Here is a 24488-nt window from a genome sequence, read left to right as displayed (position 1 = left end):
GGCACACGTGAATGATGCACATCTACATTACATGAGAAATCTAGAAGAGGAGAAGAAAACATCTCTCGAGCGCCTGAAGATTGCTTCAAACAGCGTCACTACAGGAAAACATCTCAGAGACGTTCTCAGAAAACAATAATTCCAATCAAGGTGTCAGCTCCCACATAAAGGCAAAGGTGTTTGTATATATGATTTTTTATTTTAGTAGGTTATTTTACGACGCTTTATCAACATCTTAGGTTATTTAGCGTCTGAATGAAATGAAGGTGATAATGACGGTGAAATGAGTCCGGGGTCCAACACCGAAAGTTACCCAGCATTTGCTCATATAGGATTGAGGGAAAACTCTGGAAAAAACCTCAACCAGGTAACTTGCCCCGACCGGGAATCGAACCCGCGCCTACTGGTATCGCGGCCAGACGCGCTAACCGTTACTCCACAGGTGTGGACTTGTACATATGAAGAGTGCCCCAAAGCCAACTCCTGGATCTCCTCTAAAAAGTGTCTTTCGTCCTCGGAATACATCAATGCCATCAAGATGTCTTGTAACGTCACCGCAGTGAGATCTGTCCCTGGCAGAACCTTCAGTACTACCCGTTGTCGCCATCCCGGCTGCAGCGAGACTGAAACACTTAGCCACGTATTGGGTTTATGTAAGAAGGGAGAGCTACTGCGTAACAACAGACACCATCGTGCCCGTACAGCAATTGCCAACCTGCTAAGAAACAGAGGATGGGAAGCACATGAGGAGATTCATTGTGTGACTGAAGAAGATTCTAATAGAAGGGTGGATATAATTGCTATTAATAGAATAACTCAGAAAGCGATGTTCTTAGACCCTACGACTTGCTTTGAGCGAGACACGAATCAGGCACTTCAGATAAATGATAATAAGCGAGCTAAATATGTACCTTGTCTTCCATATCTCAGTGAAAAATATGGCATTTCGCTTTACAACTGGGATGTTACAGGCTTACTATTTGGAGCGAGGGGATATTTACCCAAATTTACATATAATATCGTTAAATCAATTAAAATTCCCTTTTATGAGGTTTAGAAGATTGTGATGAAAATTCTGAAGGACTCTCTTCAAATTCTACAATATCATTTATATGTCAACACATAAATTTTTGTTTTAATGTACAAATCAAATAATTATTTTACTTGCTTCATTTCCCTTTATCTTTTTATGTTTGTTAATTCCGAATCCCAGTGGTCAACCTCATTTGAGGACGGATGATTTTAAATAAATCTTAGTAGTAAAATTATTTGAAATTTATACATACATTTTATTTAGAAATTTACATATTAGACGTACATTTTATTTAGACATTTACACATTAGACGTAGATTTTATTTAGGCATTAGGCATTTTTATTTTAGACCTGAGTTATTATTGGACTTTTTTTTATTAGACTTCATGTTTTATTAGATCTACTGTCCATTAAACCTGCTGTCCTTGGACGTAACGACCTGAAACCCTTTTATCAATTATTGCTACAGATTATGGCAAAAATTCAATGCCTTTGTAACTCTTCATGTAGATCTATTGTTCGAAACTCAAGAATTTCATTGCTTGTATTAAATGTAAAATAGAAATATGTGTGATATCACTTTTTAATTTCTCATTTTCTTGCGGCTCGCAACCCCACATTAGCTTCCATTTTGATCATACCCTTACGTGTGTAACGTATTCATGTTTTCAGTTAGGAGTCACGAGGTTATTTCCCACGAGGCGGGAACCGGAATTTCGACGGCGCGGGTCAGGAAGAGTAATAGAATTAGACAGGCATAATTGCAAGAACTGGCAGATTACTCTGGAATTCGCTGCGGCGAATTAAGAGGTGGGGCCACACAGTAGTAAACCCATCGGAGCAGAAATGATGCAAGTAACCGGGAAGTCACACTCCGCTCACGTTTAACACTGCCTACACACCACGAAAACCGTATCTATGCTCCTCTTTACCTCTTCTTGGAAAATATCTTCAATTCATCGTCGATGAAATTTGATAACAATAATGAAAAATAAGAGTAGTAATAATTCCATGTAAAAGTATCTATTGTGAGGGTCACGTAAGAACAGTTTTAAACAGCAAATATTGCCATCTTGTCAGTGTTGCCAACTGTTACCAGAAATCACCATATGAAGTAAAATCACTATCCTACGTACTGGATGACTTATTTACTTACCATACTTTACCTTTATGTTGTAAGGTTATTCTAAATAATTCAATAATTTGTAACATATTTTCGTAGGCAAACTATACGAGAAAGGGATCAACATGTTAGATATTTTGTCTGGCAATATGAAATTCATTGGTTTGAATAGTCAATTGATTGACGAGACCTAACCTAAAAATGTATTTTGTTTGTCCACATGAAATTATTAGTACTAACTCCGAAAACTTACCTGACTATAGTCTTGAATTATAACCATAACGCAACACATAAAATAACTTATATACATGAAAATTAATACTGATATTAATTAATTATTAGTATGTTCAACTTTCACTAGCTTCCAGTAACCGGCTCAGAAATCTAGTACAATTTTAATTTCATTCAACTCCAGTGCCGACAACATTCGTCTCACCTGCCAACATACCAGTTACAAAATCACTACCATTCGTAGTATTTCTCAGTATCAAAATTTGAAACGAAGTTGGCAAAAGAAAATTCAATCTGCGAACTAGAAAATCACCACAACCCACTAGCATATGTAGTAATGGGAGGAAAATGGTTAGGTTTCATCCTTAGGGTATGAAGTAAGCTGATTCGGACTATACCAAACACCAATTCGCTGCGCAATAGCCCACAGAGGGCCGAGGCCTACTAGCCGACTAATGACTTCATATTCCACTCAGCAACCTTGCGATATTGCATTTTTCTGTTCACTGTAACTTCACAAATTCACCACGATGATGCGTAGATACCGGTCCTATACGCTGGCCGAAATTTCACGAGAAATTTCTTCTTTCGTGAAGACTCGAACCAAGATCCATTCCGTAACGCTAGTCCAAGACATGAGAACTTAGTGAGACTAAGCAGAAATATCTACACATCTGATAAAATATATAATCTATTCAATTTTTAAAGAAAATAAAATTTCACTTCATTGTCGGTTAAACTAGAAAATTAGTAACGTCAATATAATAATAATAATAATAATAATAATAATAATAATAATAATAATAATAATAATAATATATTTTCTATTTATTTACTCATATTTAATGTGCTGTACAACAGCCAGAGGCCAATAACAGTTCAGCACAAGACAATTCATTACAAATACATTAACAATGATATAAATTACAATAAAAGTGCATTGGAATAATTATTTAAAATAATGACAAAAATAATGATAATTGAAAATAAAATGATGGAATTATATAAAGGAATATAATACAAATGATATGGAAGATGACGAGAATAATATTATAATACATTTTTAAACAAAAGACATAAATTAATAACTGACATAAAACTCAAAAAAGTATACAATACGCATTAAATGGATCCAAGTTCAATCCATGCAAATTTGCATATTTTATACATCTGCAGACCGGAGAGAGAGATTTAGAATTTCTATTATAAAATAATTTTTTGAAATCTTAAACTCTTAGCAGAAACACGAAGACTGATATTGCTAAAGAAGGATTCACAATCAATATCACCTTTAATAACTTAACAAAAAATAAATAATCAAGATCTTGACGTCTTGCAAATAAACTACAACGATTAAAATAAAATAATAAACTTCAGCAATTAAAATAAAATAATAATAATAATAATAATAATAATAATAATAATAATAATAATAATAATAATAATAATAATACACAACATTTAAAATACCGTTAATGTAAATTGTAAACAATTTTCATAATGACGCCCATTGACAAAATTCTGTTTACGCCACTGGCTAGCACGATGACCACTAAATCACCTGAGATGACTGTTCGGAATCGAATGTGAGAATTATAATAATGAGATCAAGATTACATAAAAAATATTTTCATATGAGAGAGTGCACTAAATAACAGATATCTATAGATACTTAAATATATCGTGGAGAGTAGACTTTTGAACTTACTGTTTTGCAGTCACCTATTTTAGCAGTGTATCACAGGTGTGTACAGTGAATAAAACTATTGAGTTTTATTCTGGAATCAGAAGTTACGAGATCCATGAATGAAACTTGTACGGTTGTTGCGGGGCTCAGACCCGGAATTACGCCCTGCAATTATTCGGCGGGCAGCGCAGAGCCCTAATTACTAGGTCCGGTACAGGTCACAGCACCCCGGACCCCGGGTCACGCGGCCCGCATGAGAGCGAGCTGTGGTCAGTCGGTAGTCGGTCATTACTGAGTTGCTACACTGCACGGACACACGGGATGCGTGCTAGATTCATGTAGGTGAAGAACGCTTACTGTCACTTTTTCAACTCTTGTACTTTGGACGTGGCAAGCGATTGAAGATGGGGAGGCATCGAAAATTGTTTCATATTTTCAGTAATCAGATAACAGTGTGTAAAATATTAATTGGACGGAGTTACACAATAATAGACCAAGCGCCAAAAACCTGTTTCGAGATATTGGTCATTGAAATAAACCTGTCTTTTTTATAAAACATTTCATTCAAGAAGTACGAGTATTATAACATTCATACCATTACAAAAAAAAATAGCACAAATAATACCAAAAAATGCTAACCGAGTTTTAATAAGAGACTGGTAGTTGAATTAATATTTCAAAACAAAACAAATAAAGAAATAAATTAATTTAGTGCAATAAACGAATTTTTTCTTATAAATAGCAGCAAAATTCAGACATCGCATTCTTGTTTTTTTTTTCCGAGTTAAATTAGCCTGCCATCAACTGATTTGTTCAAATCTCTCTCTCTCTCTCTCTCTCTCTCTCTCTCTCTCTCTCTCTCTCTCTCTCTTTTTTTTTTTTTTTCAATTTTTTGGTTGGTTTATTATTGCGAAACTCTGTCCAATTGTGGAATAAAATAAATTCCATAGCTGGAAAGCTCTTCATTTACCCTCGAATTTGCATTCAGGTTTGTGTTGTCTTTCACAGATACTGATTTGTTGGTTTCTAACAATATCATGCTCCAGCGTGACATTTTTCTTTTTGGGGGGGGGGAGGAGAAAACCGCCATTTCATACACGGAATATTGGTACAATAGGATAATTCATCCAGCAAAATGTACTTAAGGAAATTGGCCCAGAGTTGTTCGTGAAATAAAATTTAAACTAACAATGACATTCTTGTACAATATTCATCCAAATACTTCCACAACCATCACTGGTTATAATATCGACTTCAAAATGAATAGGCTATTTTCGTGTTGTGAAAAATTTGTTTCGACATGCGGTTCAGGGTTGTTCATGAAATTAAATTTAAACAAAAAATGACATTCTTGTACGATATTCATTCAAATACTTCCACAACCATCACTGGATATATCGACTTCAAATGAATAGACTATTTTCGTGTTGTGAAAAATTTGTTTCGGCTTACGGTTCAGGGTTGTTCATGAAATGAAATTTAAACCAAAAATGACATTCTTGTGCAATATTTATTCAAATACTTCCACAACCATCACTGGTTATATCGACTTCAAAATGAATAGACTATTTTTGTGTTGTGAAATATTTGTTTCTGAATGCTACATTTAAGCTTTGTATCTTATAAATTTGAGACAAAGTGCCTGGCGAAAAATTCAGGAATTAGGGCTGTCTGATGCTTACAATAATCCTAACGATGCTATAATCAGGCAAGCAGCATTCGGTTATTTTTTAAGTCTAGCATTTGTTCTCGTTGAGGATGTTACAGAAAACTTTCTTATTGTGCTGTAGGTAAATGATCGAATTTTCGAAGTAATTCGACGAACAATGCCAAAGAGGCCTGACACAACAGATTCCAGACCATTACGACCCATCAATGTGTAAATTGATCCAGAAATTGCAGAAAGAAGAGTCTAATGTGGATAAGATTATTCAAGAGTTGGATGCTGTCTAATGCCCGGTTTGTGGAAAGACAGTTACTTTTACATAAAGAGTTATCTACGATTTAACGTGTTGATATGTTTAAAATGAGTTTCCGAAATAACAGTTATCGTCATCTTTACAGTTATCTGTGTTTCAACTGATAACTGTGCCTCGGCATTTAGTTACCTCGCGTACTGTTTCAGAAAAATACCGACATGCAGCGCTACTGCATTACTGTTTCGTAAACTATAATAACTGATATTAAATAATAATATACCACAATAAATTATTTCACTATATTAACGGCGTAGCTTAAAAATTTGGCGTTTTATTTACGTAACTTACGGTCAATTTTAGACTTTCTGTGACATACTAGGATGATAATGTGTGTTTGTAAAGACAATTTCGAATATCTCAAACTTGAAAATGTTGTTCCAATAATTACATGTAGTCCGTGGAATCCTGTTGCAATAAAGAATGTAGAGCCATAAACTGAATCTGCAATAGTGAATGGTGCTTCTATATATTCGTAAGCTTGCAGAACGGTAAAATAAATACCCAATACAACTGTCATCAACTTCAGATTCTATGTCGTTAGTCAAGGAATATTCTTAGGTGTTCTACCAATACCTGTGTTAATTCGTGCTCCGAAAAGTCCATTTGAAAACATGAAAGTAACTTATTCAAATAATAATAATAATAATAATAATAATAATAATAATAATAATAATAATAATAATAATAATAATAATAATAAGAAGAAGAAGAAGAAGAAGAAGAAGAAGAAAAGCGCACAATGTGCAACATATGTTGTGCGTAGTACGCAAGGTCGAGAAAGAGAAAAAATGATGATATATATGAAAACAAAAGAGAAAACTCAAAGAAGAAAGGAATAAAAGAAAACAAAGTTTAAACTTTACTCCCATAAAGCAAAAACCAGCAATTAGTAGTTAGTCCTGCCATCAGTGCCAGGAATGATGGCATGAAGACTGCTCTAATTACGAAGGAGTAGTCCCTTCATGTGTAATTATTATTAGTTAAGGCTGTTCGTCAACTTACCTCACAAACCAGGTAAGATGTTGAACTCTTGACTAATAAAAGAAATGAGTATTATACAGAAACAAAACGTACACTCTTAGACAAAAAAATTACCGGGCTCCAGATTCTATGTCCGATTCGGAAGACTTCGGGTGCATTCGCCAGAGCATGATATACACGCGGACGAATTTCTTGTGTCGTAAATGAATTGTAATTATTATTGGGTACTGAATTCACAGTCTTTCTAAGTCAGAGACTGAATTTATTTTACTTACAGAACTGCTTTCATTTTCACGTACAAAGATATTACAATCCTTGGTCCATACAAACTTGTATCCCTTCATCTTGGCGACGTCCCTGGTTTTACGCAGCAGATCTCTGGTAGCCACGGTCAAATGGTCTGCTGCAGTGAATCTCCCTAGTCCCGCATGGTTTGGAAGCCGTTGTAGAGGGATTCCCGGATCATCACCTTCCTTCTTTGACTCCACCTTGTAGCACTGAAGCCAGGCATCCCGGCTGCACCTTTTGGAGAATCGGATGACAATAGTTCTGACTTTCCCCGGTGATCCTGATGGTAATCTATGGGCCACGCTGACATCATTGACTAAATTTAAGGCTTCAATTGAATCAGAAATTTGGTTCAATACTTCGTAAATTTTTTCAGATCTCGCTTCAGGAATTCCGAATATTATTACATTGTCTCTTCTTGAGTATTGCTGGATTTCTTTTATTTCGTAATACAAATGGTCGTTTTCATACTTGAGGTCTTTTATTTCTTTTTGTGCTTCCTTCAGTTCTTCTTGTATTTGAGAGAGGTCTTGATAAAAAGAGTCGAATTTAGACGAAATGTAGTTTACTGACTTTTTAAATTCCTCTACTTCTCCTTGTATAGACAGCTTGAAATTTTCAAACATGCTTCTTATTTCTGAAATAAGTTGCCCGTTGCTGATTTCTTGTTCATTTATTACTATCCCATTTTCATTGTTTCTAATGGTATTGTCTGTTTCCAACATTCCACTGTCACCACTACATGATGATTATATAACATGCTTCTTAAAGGAAAGATTCATCGTCTTTCTCGCATAGCGCAGTCGGTAGCATTGTGGTCTTGTATTCGAAAAGTTTCGAGTTCGAATCTCAGTCTTTACTTCGCTTTTTCTTCATTCGCATGTTTTACTTCTTGTATACTGATAATAACCAGTATTGTGAAATATTTAACACAAAGTTAAATATTTACAAAGGGCAAGTTAGATACATAATAGCAATCCCTTCCTTTGTATCTTGTATTTAAAGAGACTAAACGAAATCTTCTCGGATAGAAATAAACAAAAATAAACCGTAAGTAAAAGAAATCCTTCTTGGATGCGAACAAACAAACATAATCATTTTCTGTGTATTAAACAAAATAAAGAAATACATCTCGGAGACCAATAAACAAAAATCAAAATAGACAAAAAATTCAACACCGGGTATGTAATCCCTCCGCATCTATAACCGCCTGCATCCTACGGGGTATGGATGCGATCAGGCGTCTCAGGTACTGTCGACGTGAAGATACACGATCCCAAGCGTCCTCGATAATATTCCAGAGTGCATCTTTTGTGGTCGGCCGACGTGGCATTATATTTATCATCGCGTTCACAGTTTTCTTCACCTCCGACCACACATTTTCTAGGACATTTAGATCTGGTGAACAGGGAGGCCATGCTATCAGTCTGATATATGGCCTCTCTGAAAATCATCTCATGACCTCGACACGTGTGTGAAAACGATGATTATCCTGTTGAAATATGATATCATCATCATCATCATCATCATCATCATCATCGGGATATATCATCCGTACAGAGGGAAGCATAACATTTTCCAATAAGACCTTGTATTGTTGGGCATTAAGATTTCATCCCGGCGCCGGAGAGAATTTTTCTCCGTTCCATTACTCTTACATCGTATGATGACGCAGAATATCTGCATGGAAATATCATATGTACTTCGGTACATTATAATAACATATATGATATGCGTAATACACTTCGTGATTTAAGACGGTGCTTAGTCCGTCGGATCCCGGCCAACTAGTCGCTCATAACGAGTGCACCTCAGCATATGTGAACTTCGGTCCTACGTTCATAGACATCTATGACGTAGTGCAGATAGCACGGCCACTAGAGGGAACCCAAGAGTTGGAGCTTAATCTGAGACGATTCTGTCCGACGCCGGGGTGGTATCCGGTGTGGCTTAGTGGATAAAGCATCAGCACGTAGAGCTGAAAACCCGGGTTCAAATCCCGGCGCCGGAGAGAATTATTCTCCGTTCCATTACTCTTACATCGTATGATGACGCAGAATATCTGCATGGAAATATCATATGTACTTCGGTACATTAAAATAATATATATGATATGCGTAATACGCTTCGTGACTTAAGACGGCGCTTATTCCGTCGGATCCCGGCCAACTAGTCACTCATAACGAGTGCACCTCAGCATGTGTGGACTTCGGTCCTTCGCTCATAGACATCTATGACGTAGTGCAGAGGGCGGCCACTAGAGGGAACCCAAGAGTTGGAGCTTAATCTGAGACGATTCTGTCAGACTCCGGGGTGGTATCCGGTGTGGCTTAGTGGATAAAGCATCAGCACGTAGAGCTGAAAACCCGGGTTCAAATCCCGGCGCCGGAGAGAATTTTTCTCCGTTCTATTACTCTTACATCGTATGATGACGCAGAATATCTGCATGGAAATATCATATGTACTTCGGTACATTAAAATAATATATATTAAGATTTCAATCGAGCCGCCATAGAACACCTAGACCGTCATTGGACATCCAGCTCCAACATGGAACAGATACACGGCCACTGCGAAAGCGAGTTGTCACATGGGTAGGATCGTATCGGGATCCCCGTGAACGGTAGACTATTTGCCGCCCATAATTGTCAGAGGAAAAAGTAACTACGTCTGAAAATATTACCTTATTTCAATCGAAATTAACATTTTCCTCTGCAAATGCAAGGCGGAATAATCTGTGGTCATCAGTAATGCACCCTTTCGTTGCTGCGACTCTTGGATAATGTCCTACGTCCCGCAGACACCTTATGACAGTGCGAGAAGATCCAGGGAAACGGGCATTTACTTTAATTGAAGAAGCAGATTGATGCAGGTTCGCTTCTACTTCTGCAACTAAAGCAGAGTCCTGTGCACAAGTTGAAAAACTTCTTCTACCACAACCTGGCTGACGATGTTCAATTCCTTCTCTGGATAATCTCGCCCATCTTCTAGTTGTAGAATCGTGCATTCCTAGTCGCCTACCTGCCTCAGTAGCGGAAAATCAGGCCTCCCTCACAAGAGAGAGAAGAGCTTGCCTACACGTATCTGGCCTATGTCTTCTGTCAGCCATGTTACCCCTAATAATTACAAGAGAAAATGGTTGTTTCACTTTTAATATGCGCAGTTACATGTGCGCAGAACTATGTTTGTTTTCAGAAGTTCCAGATGTCTCTAAATGAATTACACATCAATATAGAAATAAACATCTGACGTCCTTACGGGATACACGACCTTGAATCACCTACACAAGAAGCAAGACTGTTACCACGGAGCTATTACCCTAGATCATATATACACAGATTGCTCTACGTTATAGGCTTTGACGGACACAACTTTTGTCAGGTTTATTATGCTGCCATCTAGTTGTTACATAAGGAGTCACGTCATAACTCCCATATTAATTGCATTAGCGACTGTACTGCCATCTCATGTTCGTTTACGGCGGAAATGTGTGGCGATCCTGGCGGTTGTTCTCTTCAAAGTGCAACCGATTTTAACATAGGAATGAACAATTTACAGTATATATGATCTGGGCTATTACAAAGCAGATATGTAACGGCACTATTTACGAGTGTAGCCTATATCTGGAACGCATCGGTTTAGTCTTTAACATTATTCATCTCGTTTTGCAATACTATTAACATCATGATCATGATTATTATTATTATTATTATTATTATTATTCTCGTGTTTGTATTACTGTGAATAGTATAAACGGCTAACAACTGCCGAAATGAGATTCATGAGAAAAACTGCTGGATACTCCCTTCTCGACCATCATCGGCACGTAGATATTCTGAAGGAATTAAAGATTGACTCTATTGTCCATTATCTGCAGCAATATAGGCTTCAGTGGCAGACAGATGTCAAGAGGAGGATCGCTCTAGATGGCTCAGGCAGGTTTTGTCGTATGTCCCGAGAGGTCGAAGGAATTTAGGACGAACTAGGAAACGCTGGCAAGAGACCGTAACAGATCCACTGGGGTCTAACACTTGAAGGATGATGATGATGATGAAGATGATGATGATGATGATGAATAGTATTATTGTTATTATTCTCGTTGTTGCAATACTATTATTAGACTTACTACTACTACTACTAATACTAATACTAATACTAATTTTAGTAACTGAACAATTCTCCTTATGGAGAAGGGAGAAGATCCAAGAACTGAGCATCTGTTTTAATTCAAGGGTAATTAGGAAGAAGTCTCCGATATTAATGAACGTTTTTGTTTAATTTGTCAACTAATCCCAATTCCTGTGCACGTTAATAAATGTATCATTCGTTTCCAGCTAGAGAAAAAAATAAAACGAAGCAAATATATATACTTATACGAAGGTGGATACGAACCCGGGTTTTCTGCGTGTGAAGTCGGAGTTTTATCACGGAGCTATGACACACATACAGTCCAAACCGTTGTTTGCCGATATAAGAGTATGTTCTTGGATCTCGCTGGTTTCGTCCTTGCTACTCTGATTTTAGTCTTGTGTATCAGGCGCACAGCCGAATAGAACTCAGAAAAATTTACGCTTCAAGAGTCCGGTCATTTTTTTTTTGTCTAAGAGTGTACAAATAAATAGTTTGTCATTAGTTGTAAGGAACAACTCTATCATAATTCTATATCTATACTATCCGAACGTTTCACTTCGGCACAATATATATTATACCAAACAAATATTAAAGAGTAAAATATAGCATCGCTATTTTTAAACTATATCAGGGGGAGAAATGAGTAAGAAATGTAAAATATGCAATGTAATAGAATTTCACAACCCCGGGCAGAATATTACACATGCTTACTTCACATCCGCAATAATGATGCAACTTAATGGACACCTTATACTGACTGTACAAGTAATGTTCCGATTACTTAATTTCGCTTTACAGTAATCTGTCTGCTCAGGGGGCGAAGATAAGGTGCTCAACGTCACGAGTATCCTCATGAATGAAAATTTAGAAGAAAAAAAATGCTGAAATAGTGAATGAGTAACAAAGCAGAAGGCGGAGACGAGTGGGGGGGGGAAAGAAGGAAACTAACACCGATTCCGCGAGAACGCTCGATAATGACGTAGTTTCATGTCACTCTTGTTTATCATAAAGGAAAACTATTTCAGCCTTTACACGTAGAAGTGGGGAATCCTACCAGACCCCCTTACAAGTAATCTTTTGACACTGTAGTTGTGGCTGGTTTCTCATTTATCCCCACTGCTCGTCTCTTCCATGTGTTATATTAATACAAGGCGGCAACGAATACCGACTCGAGACAAAATCATTTTGCAACAGGGCTCGAAAGCATCCGTCTACCTGACTCGGGTACCCACGTGCTTCTGTCAGAACGACCTTGCGGAGACAGGATTACATAAAAAGCACCATGAAGAATCTACTTGCAGGTAATTGCTCCGGTGACAGTGCTGTGCGTGACTAGAGCGCTTTCAGAATAAGAAGGCATATAAGGCGGAGCTAGTTCAGGCCGGTCTATCTCGAACAGCCAGTAACAGTGAAGCGGTATTGCCTAGTTAAATCCTCGCGAAGTCTCGCTGAAGCGTCGCGTATTAATTTCTTTCTTGCGCGCACAATATTTATGGCTAGGAATGAATTTTAAGCTGTGACATTCGATAGAGCTACGAATTCTGAACTCAACAGTACAAGAATGACAATTATATGTCAACTGGTTCGCGTGTTATCGCTTCAAGACCAAACAGAGATATCCAACCTACAATATACAGCATATTTTGCTCTGAAGTCCCTCTCTGTCAATGAAGATAGATTCTATTTATTTTCAAATTCAGACGTGGATTGTTTTCTCTTGTGTAGTGTGTAACTTACCGTAACAATGTCTCTTGAAGGTATTGCAAGTGGCTCTGATGTTTCATCTGTTATACGCAAAAGGATAGTTCTACACTCACAGGCGAGGAGTATTATATTTTCTGTATATACTGCTTATGATGCAGTGCGTGTTAGTTTTTCACAAACAAAGAATCTGACTGCAGAGGCGTGTGGTTTAGAAGTACATAGCCTACGTTATCTTGTATTCTCGGATAGGGCAAAGAGACAATTGAAATAGGTAGTATACCAATATTTACCTCTCCTGGAAAATAACGCAAAACAAACGTGTTAATAATTTGAACGATTTTCAGAACCGTGTATTACTTCATCGTATGAGTTATTGGGTTATTTTACGACGCTGTATCAACATCTCTGGTTATTTAACGTTTGAATGAAATGAAGGTGAAATGAGTCCGGGGTCCATCACCGAAAGATACCTAGCATTTACATGTATTGGGTTGAGGGAAAACCCCGGAAAAAACTTCAACCAGGTAACTTGTCCCGACCGGGATTCGAACCCGGGCCATCTGGTTTCGCGGTCAGACACGCTGACCGTTACTCTACAGGTGTGGACACATCGTATGATATTTTGAATAGACTATAGTAGTAGTATGTGTTAGCACTGCCATTATAGAACGTGGAAAGCAAGAAGAAAGCTGAGAATAACCTCAGATACGATTTTCACTTTTCATTGGAATATTATACGTGCTATAAGACGAAATATTACTTAAACGTATGAGATATTTGGTTGATATTGTAAACATAAACACTCTTGCCTCTTTTTCGATGAGTTATACGAAGAGTATTAACAACGTTCTTCCTTAAGAGCATTAAAAAACTTTATAAGATAATGTTGATGTTGAAGGTTTATTTTTCAGTCGTTGACTTTACTATTTTGTATAATGTTATTAGGTGTTAACCTTTACATAATAAATTATATGACGTATGAACGTTTTCGTTGAGCCTGTCAACATCAACAGATACACACTGTCATTTTACAATATCAATATTCTCAGTATTATCTACACAATCTACAAATACATTACATGTTTTTTATCACATGGGGATGAAATCTATTAAAAGTATATGAATTAGCTTTCTGATGTTCAATTGTGGATACCCCAAATGTCAACATTTAAAACATACTTATACTATTTTTGCAAGTCATCACATGAGGACAATATTATAAATAATATAGTGATATAAGCTAAAAGTGAGATTAAAATATAAAATAAAAGATGAGCTATGCATGTGAGGATTTACAAATTACATTGTTTTGTTACAAAATATTATATTTCCATATTATAGTATGTGATTCCTAGCCTGTCATGACTGCCTATGATTTGCAGGTCTTGGTGTTGTTCTTTCCGCCAATATATTAGGTTTAATTGTTTATAGTTAATTAGATGGTGGGCGTTTTTCTGTCGTTGCTCGTGTTACGCTGAAAATAATTGAAAACTTGAATGAATAATCTGACTTTAAACTGATGGGTTATAGTTGTTTACAATGTATTAAATGAAACTTACGGATGATTATTCAATAAAGTAATGTTATTGTAGAAAAATATATAGCACGATATGAATCGGATGTCAAAGATCGCTGAAAGTAATTAAGTGTTGAAATGGTGCAACTTGTATTATATGAATTTGGCTGAAAAACTTTTATCAATTGATATTGGGAACCTAAGATGGTTACGAAATGAAAGCTAGATAAGATATAAAGGATCGGTGACGGGTTCTAATATAGTAAGGTAAAACGGCAATATTTAATTATGTTAAATGTACGCACTTAAAATTACTACTTGCTGTAGAGGTGTTTTCTGTGGATGTTGGTCGTGTACTAGCAATATAGAGACTGTGTACCTATGTCTCACACAGTTTATGAAAACAGTAAATAGTGCGCGTATGAATACACCGCGTCATATGCTGTATGGTGTGTTTTGTAAATTGTGTAAGTTTTCATTAATCAATAATTTATCTTTTCTGTAATATTTCGAGATATAATATTCTTCTGCCGTATTTATTTGTGTGTTATCTTTATATGTTTTGATTATTGTTAAAGTATCATTTATTAATCCAGGTTCATGTCCATATTGAATGAGATGGGATGCGTATTTTGATTTTGTTCTATTGTGTTTGAAATCGGAAATGTGCTCTTTATATCTTGTTTTAAAATTTCGTTTTGTTTGTCCAATATATTTGTCACTACAGGTTTTGCATTTTGACATGTATACTCCTTTCATGTTAATTTTATCGGTATGGTGTAAATGATTATTGATATTATTATTTAATTTATTGTTGGTTTTAAATGCTAATTTTATATTTTCTTTTTGAAAAAAATTTGCTAATTTACTGGAAATTATTTTATTGTATGTTAACGTTGACCATGTTTTATTATTTTCTTTAGTGTTCCTGGATAGAGTGGATAAACTTTTCATTCTTTGTTCATTTTATTTTTTATGTATTAGTTTTTTAATTAGGGTTCTACTATAACCGTTTTCTTTTGCGATGTTAAGAAAGTTTTGCATCTCTTTTCTGTATTTTGTGCGAGATAAGGGAATCTGTAATGCTCTATTTATTAAATAATGAAATGTACTTAATTTATGAGAAAGAGGATGTTCTGAAGTTGCTGGTATAATGTGATTAGTGTGTGTTGGTTTCCTTTAAATATCAAAGGATAAGCTATCTTTTTGTTTGAAATGAAAAGCGTTTGATTCAAAGTTTTTCCATTAGAATACGCCAGGATTTCTTCTACATTTTGACTTACTAAACTTGTTTATAAATTTAAATACAGTATATTATTTAAATTTCGATCACTTGTGAAACATAACACTGTTTATATAATTGTAAACTAATTTTTCGTAACTCTAACATCATTTATATGACCTGAGATATTCAACGTATAGATTTTAAACTGGGAATTAACTGGTGTAGACTATGGGTTTAGAAAAGTGTAACATTTTCTCCTCAGATAAAATGGGCCAATTAATATACAGTAAATATAAGAAAACAAACTCGCCTGTACAGTTTACAGTTTTTACAGTAAAAAATATTAAATTATTATTTATGAACAGAAAATATTCAAATTAAATTAATGATATATAACTTCACACTACAAATATATATGTTGTAATTTAAGTGGACGTGGATTTGTTAATTGAGATGTCGATATTACGCCTTAGACAGATGATCGTAATACTAGTATATCTATTTTCCTTTTGTTGATACCACTGTTGAATACTAAGCTTTAGCGTCAAATCGAGGGATCTATTTAATTATTTGTAACATAAAACGTTCATTTGACTTGGACTTGGTTTCTTGGGGAAAACGGCGAACAAAATTGTAAACTATGGATTAATTATTTGGGCTCACAGCAGATAACATGACAATTTTTCGATAAGTCTTTCGTGTCAAACATTTCATTTGCATTAGCCGCAAATTTAGGTAGACGACGCGGAAAATTATACTGAATAATATAATATTGTACGAAGTTTAATAAACATTCCTTAAACACGAAAAGGCCAGAAGACGGAGTGATGAGTAGGGATTCCATAATGGGTTTGAGAATCTGTTTTGCACACTGACATAGAGTGATAAATTTCAAAATAAGACCAAGTGTACTGAGAAATGTGAGTGCAGAGGAAACGGAAGTGAGATTTGGTTGACCGGTGGATTCTTGCTTGCAGCTGTTTTGTTCGCGGTGCTACTCTCAGTGCTCACGGCGCCCTCTTTCGGAGTGCCGGTGCGGATCCACAAGCGGGGAGCATGGCATCACCCTTGCGGCCAGTTTACCAAAACTGACTCACATGGTGGCAAGCCCGGCAACCCGGCGCGCCACGAGATCACTAAGCTCATACGTGCCGTCAAACCTCAGATCAGATACTTCAAGAAGGAGGAAAAGACCATCAGCAACCTCTACCATCAGGTCAGTTCATGTCTGCGATGTTCTTCCCTGTCTCTCTTCCGTAACTTTATTGTTCTATGGTCGTGAGTGTTGTAGAGTTGTTTTAAATTCAAAGTCAAGCAGGTAAGCGTAAAAAAAGTCATGAAAGTGTACTTATGTGATCATTTTCTTTTCATATCAGTAGAAGTAAATTCATTCTGTCTTCATTTTGATATCGGCTACCATTTCTTATAACTTCTGGAATACAAGAGTTTTTTTGTGGGTCCATATCCAGCGGATTCGGGTTCCAATTCCTACACGAAATTTTTGTCTTACTTTCATTTTATTGGAGACACCAAGACATCGAGCCCAGCATCTCATGAATGAAAAACAAGTAGTTTATCGTTAAATACCAATAAATACAATCTGCTTCTGACGCAGAAAAATGCTCTAATAGTGGTGAATAAATATTAATTTTAGATGGCGAGAAAGTATTTAAAAACAACTGTAAAATGCTAATATAATTTTCCAACATAATTTTCATGTGTACAATAAGCTATCTAAAATACTGATGACGTAACGGTATCGATAATGAATATTACTCATCGCGAATTTTTTTATAATAATGAAACTGTAGAATTAATACGAGTTGTTCTTGTAAATTCTAAATTAATTCTATAAAAATTCCTGTACAGATACCTTAAAATAGTAGACTATGTATTAAATAATGTATCAATGATATTTCCCCCATTTTGCAATACCATAGACATCTGATTTAAACACTTGCTCAGAAAGTCTAACCTGACCGATGTCATAAATTGCGACATGCTCACTGTTAGGATGATTAAGCGCTGATAAGCTGATTGTCGTTCACGCCTATCCATGGATAGGCTACGTTTCCTTTAGGTTTCACCGCATTATCTTTGCTTACAACTGTGATATAAACATTTCTGTGTCAATAAACTTTAACATCTAAACAATGTATGAATTGCGGAACTCTTCGTTATCGAAAATTGTTCTATTTTTCCTTGTTTTATGTAAAACTACTGTTAATTTTTTGTTAATGCAATAGTCCAAGTTTTACTTCCCAAAAATCAATAAAAATCCCTCTTTTCAGACCGACAAGGTGATATTTCGAGATCGTACATTTCGCATCATTTTCTTACTCCCTGAAACATACTAAGAGCTGTAAATATAATAGTGTAGCCTATCCATCAAATAAAGTCACTTTCCCCCCTTAGGAAATAGTAATAGCGGTGGTTATTGCAGAGATTAGTGTTATAACAAAATTAAACCATAATGTTTCTTTCTTCCACAGGTACAAAATGAACTTCGGGAAATAAATTACCAACTGACTGGTTGCCACAAAAACAACTCCTGTGGTACAAGAACGTCCGCTGCATTGATAAACAAACTAGAGTAAGTATATTTTATATGTTAATAGTACTCCTGATCACATATAACAGATTGATCTGTCTAATGTACTTTAAAAAGGCAACTACTTTTACCAATTTCACTATGCTGTCATCTAGCGACTACATAAGAAGTCGCGTTATAATTCTTATGGAATTGCGTGGAGCAACCATACTTCCATCTAGTGGTCGTTACTAAAAATGCCTTTTTCGACGGTGGAGGCTCTAATGGTTGTTTTCATTTTATGTTGCCCCTTCATAACATAGGAATGACCTATGTGATATATATGTGATCAGGGCTAGAACATTAAATCACAGAAAATATGAAGTTAGGAAAAACAGCTTCAAGATTTTCATTTGCCTACAATTTAAATATTTGAGTTTTCCTTACTTACTGATGTATTCACAGCTAATGTTTTCAGGTACTTAAGATTTTTTTATTATAAAAGGCAGTTAACTAATACCAAAATTTTCCTCAATACGAAGAGAAAATGAATAGGTCTAATTTGAACAACAGAAGAAAGTATATTGTCCCAAAATACACACATAACTAACAACTATGTTTTGTTTCATTGCAGCTGCAGAAAGTACTTCAACTGTTCCACAGCTCCTTACAGAACTACTCGGTTACGTTCGCGGAACTGAAGAAACACAGTCCTAGACACTTAGAGGACAAGAAAGAAAACAGAGACATCACAGATCGATCAATATATCGATTGTATCATTGTCAGTAAATAGGACGCTCCGCAATAATAGAAACAGAAATGGTTTCAGAGCTTATATATATATATATATATATATATATATATATATATATATATTTTTTTTTCACATTGTATTGTCCAGAGGAAGATATGTTGAAAAAGCCTAGGCTACATACTGCAGAAATTCAAGCTTATTGATGTATGGAAATTTTCAATTAAAATGTAACAGTATATGTCTCATTTTTCATAAAGAGCTAGAGTCAGGGATTTTGGCCTTTGTAAAAAGTAAATAGATAGACTAAGAGCGAGTTACTCATCATTACTGGCGGACTGGGTCACACAGGTCAGGCTGCACCGTCATAACACCTAACGTTTTCTTCTTATCATGTCGCGGTACACTCCGTCTTAAAACACAACATTCTTCCACACTTCTCGTCACAAACCATTACTTCTGTTGACTAAACAATGTCATGATGACTTATATTTTCTTGACCTGAATGTCCCTCAACTAATCCTCTTCCCTCTTCTCCTCCTATCCACATTTCTGATTAAATTTCTTTCTTATGACGCAACACACAGCTCGCTCACTAGCCAAATAACCAAGGACAAGGGCCAATAACGCTGAATCGAGCTGTACAGTACGATTATTTAGTCCTGACAGTCGCCGGCGATGTGCGCCTGGGTCAGGCGAGTCCATTTAGTTACGCCAAGGGGTGTTTGGGTTAGTCAGTCGCTTGCTTTCGGAGATGTCATCCGTGCTGTAGAGCGGTATGTTTCCAGTACAGTTAAGCTATACTGCATTCCTTTACCGACCGCTCGCCCTTATCTCTACTCCGGAGCTCTTCCCACTACTCCTATTACTTCCCCTCTTTCTCGTAGCTGAGCTGTCAGGACTAAATAATCGGTCTGTACATGTGTATGATTGCCGGAACTTATATTTATTAGAAAAAGGATAGCATTGATTCATTCTTAATATTATTATTCCTAAATGTATTTTGAACTCTTTGTGTAAAATTAGACCATTAATTGAGTGAACCAGGGTAAACTACATTGAGGGAAGGAAGAATTACAATTGCAGAGAGTGAATAAAATCGTCAAGAAATATACATAATCGTTTTGGTGTTACTCAAAACATTGGGAGCCTACAAAAAAAGAAAAACTCCATGCAAGACAACTTTTGGCAGTAGTAACCGATGTCCGCCGGATTCAGCCTGCGGCGCAGTGGATCCGCAGGCACTGCCACACCTGGACCACTCTGCGGACTCGGTAATCATCGCGCAGCTCTGAAATAGTTACGAGTTCCTTCCTCTGTATGTCTGTTCATCATTATTCACGTCTAATCACCATCAGCCAATAAATAATTGAGTATTTAGTCCTTTTCATCCTCATTCTTGTGAGAGTTTTGAACTAATATTCAGAAGTGATGGAACTCATGATTCACTGGACCATGAAAAAGCAAGGACTCCGCTTAAGACAAGAACTCCAAATGGTAATGGTGTAATCCAATTATTCTCAACCAGGGGGTCGAGAACCTCTGGGTGTCCGAAGAGAAAGTAATGGAGCCGCCAACTAAATATTAATATTAACATTAATATTAATAACAGTAACAGTAATAATAACAACAATAATAATAATAACAACAACAATTTTTAAACAAGTCCCCCGAGTTAGCCTACCTGAAAACAAGATGCCCGGGTTAATTTCCCGGCAGGGTCAGAGATTTTCTTGTAAAATTTCTAACTTGGGACTAGGACAGGTGGCGGTGCACAATATGCCTGGGTTAAATTCCAAATCTCTCCGCAGTATAAATGAAGAGAAAGCATATCGTTGTTGTTCCTGCAAACTCCTATGTGCAAAATATAAAATTTTTGAGTAGGAAGAAAAAATAGTAATATGCGTTACAAGAACGGTATGTTGATGTTTTCATGTTCGAGGAAAGGATCGAAAAAGCGAAACGTAGTTGAGCTTTTTTAATTTCCGAGAACATGAAAACAAACATACCGCTCGTGTATCGTACATTATTTTGTGCGAAGATCGTTTATTACATATCTGAAAGAGGAATTTCTAATTAGTTGCAATGAAATCTCCATCTTGGTTTCTGTTCAATGACGGCAACTTTTAAAAACTAAAATATCTATCTTCAACATTGTTGGTATAAAATGTTTTCTGTGTTTACTATATTCCAGCAGACCGTGATATACGTCTGTCTTTCCCCCCCCCCCCAGTCTATAAATGCGAACTTAAAACAAACGGTAAGGTTATGTAATGATTTATTTTTCATTTTAATATTTTAACAATATTATTTATATAACATATTGCAGTAATAACATCGGCATCTGGAATCTTGTTGATTTTTTCACGGCTTCCTTAATGTTACTTGCATTACAAATGCAGTAACTTTTGTGGTGTTGTAGAGTTTACTTAATTTTTGCAAATATTTAAAAACAATAATTAACATTGCAAGTTAGGTGAAATTGCAGTGGTAAGTTTCCAATTTATAATTATTACTATGTTAAACGTCTCTAAAAATAATATGTTAAAACCTAAAGTAGTAAAATGAATATGGCGCTTAAGCGGTAAGAAGAGGGAAATTGTTATGTGTGTTACGTTGGGAATACTGAATGTGGTATTTCACACTTACCGCGTATTGGTTTTGTGCGGAAAGCAAGCAAATACGCACGATCTCGCACAAACACATTTAACTTATTCATCCTATGGTAGCCGTACATAGGAGACTGTGAATTCTTACATTTTCGAAACAAAGAAATATAGTTAGGCTTACATATAGGAGATTTTATTATTTACTGTGTCACTATTTAAGTTATTTAATAGAGGAAAAATCTGAAAATCGATAAATATGTCACATAGGAGTTATTGCAGGAACAACGACGATATGTCATTGTTGATAATAACTCGTCATATTTCTGATCTGTTACAGACTAACTAGCGTAGTGCTCTAGCTACAATGTGATTTCTATAATACCACATCAGACTACGCAAAGTTTTAAGAAAAAGTAGGCCTACTATCTTCAGCAGTATGTTGTTGCGCTCTGGCATTGCTGTGTGTGGTTATCAGAGTTATCACATTATTTTTGCTTTTCTTTGGAAAATAGATAAAAATAAAACAAGCTCTCTGATCTGCCTATGATGTATAACACATTCACTTTCTACTGTACAATAATTTTATTTATTTTTTATTTTCATTTTTTTTTATTTTAGTAGGATATTTTACGACGCTTTATCAACATCTTAGGTTATTTAGCGTCTGAATGAGATGAAGGTGATAATGCCGGTGAAGTGAGTCCGGTGTCCAGCACCGAAAGTTACGCAGCATTTGCTCATATTGGGTTGAGAGAAAACCCCTTAATAAACCTCAACCAGGTAACTTGCCCCGACCGAGAATCGAACCCGGGCCATCTGGTTTCGTGACCAGATACGCTAACCGTTATTTATTTATTTATTTATTTATTTATCTGTCATCAATCTTGTTTGGACATGGCGAATTTGGTGTATTCCAGTTCAAATCCGTCATTTCCATACCAAATACAAATATAACATATATGTACTGTAGTTTCACTAATACTATGAACAACTGCTTAACTTAACAATTCTGCTAACAAAAGTTTAGTGCTGTTTAATACTGTATATCTACTAGACTATACCATAGAGTACAACACGAATACATTAATAATAATAATAATAATAATAATAATAATAATAATAATAATAATAATAATAATAATAATAATAATAATAATAATAATAATAAATAATAATAATAATGGTTGTTTCAAAATAAATATCGGGATTTTAAGGCTTTGTAGTATTTATTACATTTAACGTACAATTATAAATAATATATGAAATGAAAGAGCAACTCAAACAGTTTTGTACGCGCATGCACTGTTTCCTCTATCTGCCGTTAGAAAGCGCGTTGAACGAGTGAGAGAGTCTTTCACGCGTAGCCCCAAGAAATTTGTTCGGAAGGCTAGTCGTGAATTAGCATTTCCAGTGACGTCTGTGTGGAGAATTTTAAGGAGACGCATATGAAAGTACGTGAGTGGTTAAACGACGTTGTACCCGATCGATGGATTGTCAGAAAGGGGCTGAATGACAGACCTTGTTTCGCATGGCCTCCACGTTCACCAGATCTTACGCCATGCGATTTTTACCTCTGGGGATTCATAAAGGATCGTGTGTATGTACCTCCGCTACCAGCTCACCTACCAGACTTGAGACAGAGGATTGAAGCAGTTGTTGCAACAATTACTGCAGACACACTGATCAAGGTTTGGGAAGAACTCGCTTATCGACTCGATTCGTGCCGACGAATGGTGCTCACATTGAGCACTTGCAGCAAACCTGTTTGAGTTGCTCTTTCGTTTGGTGTATTATTTATAAATGTACGTTAAATTAGTAAATACTACAAAGCCTTGAAACCCCGATATTCATCTTGAAACACCCGGTATAATAAACACACTGTTCACTATATTTGCTATTCCTAAATTTTCTATTACTATTATTCTAATTCATCGTTTCACTTGTTTACTTAAATATTTAACAGATTACAATTTGGTTACTCCTTAACTAATAGCGTTTGTAGAGTGAAGGATTCTCTCACATTATAATCTGTCTTCACGCAGTTCCATTATCTTCTTTTTCCATCTAATTTTGACTCTGAACAGAAATTTACCTAAATTATTAGCCTAAGCTTGTTAAAGTTTAACGGTCCACGTAGTTTTATGAAAGCTATCTTCTCATTTATCTTCAAAAATTTATTTTCTATTCCGCTAATTCTGAGGTCATTTCTCGCCGTGCATTTTAAGAGCATATGGATTGCGTCTTCAAAACAGCCACATAGGGGACAAATATCCTTACCCACATTACCTCTTCTATGTAATAATGTATAGTTTTGAAAAATTTTTAACTCAATTCACTTAATTTATGAACAACTTGGAGCTCAATAACCATAATTTTGCAAGAGATATAATCAGCAACGAAGCCGGCGAATAAAGTTGATTTTCTCAAACAACACTATGTGATCATATGCGGAGAAGCGTCATTTAACAGGTTCGACTCACTTTTTGGCTGACTCTTTGTTTTTCCGAGGTTTTCGTCAGCAGTAAGGTAAATACCAGGTAATCCATCTCGAATCGTCAGTCTCTTCTGGCTAAAAATGCAATCTCGCTATCACCAATTCTACGAACCTAGACAACTTCGTAATTGAAACAGCGTCGTTAAATAACTGAGTGAAAACTAGACTATCCTAACGCCATCGACACTGGTAGGTAATTGCTGG

General features: G+C 35.9%; 1 long non-coding RNA gene across 1 annotated transcript; it reads left to right on the top strand.

Moving 5' to 3' along the window:
* The first annotated feature begins 16875 nt into the window (after nucleotides 1–16875).
* On the top strand, nucleotides 16876–20508 carry LOC138697140 (uncharacterized). The gene is made up of 3 exons (XR_011331535.1): nucleotides 16876–17115; nucleotides 18392–18492; nucleotides 19064–20508. It is a non-coding gene; the product is annotated as an uncharacterized lncRNA (long non-coding RNA).
* The last annotated feature ends 3980 nt before the right edge of the window (nucleotides 20509–24488 follow it).

This window comes from Periplaneta americana, chromosome 3, assembly GCF_040183065.1.
Source record: "Periplaneta americana isolate PAMFEO1 chromosome 3, P.americana_PAMFEO1_priV1, whole genome shotgun sequence".
NCBI lineage: Eukaryota > Metazoa > Arthropoda > Insecta > Blattodea > Blattidae > Periplaneta > Periplaneta americana.
This window is presented reverse-complemented; position numbering and strand designations above follow the sequence as displayed.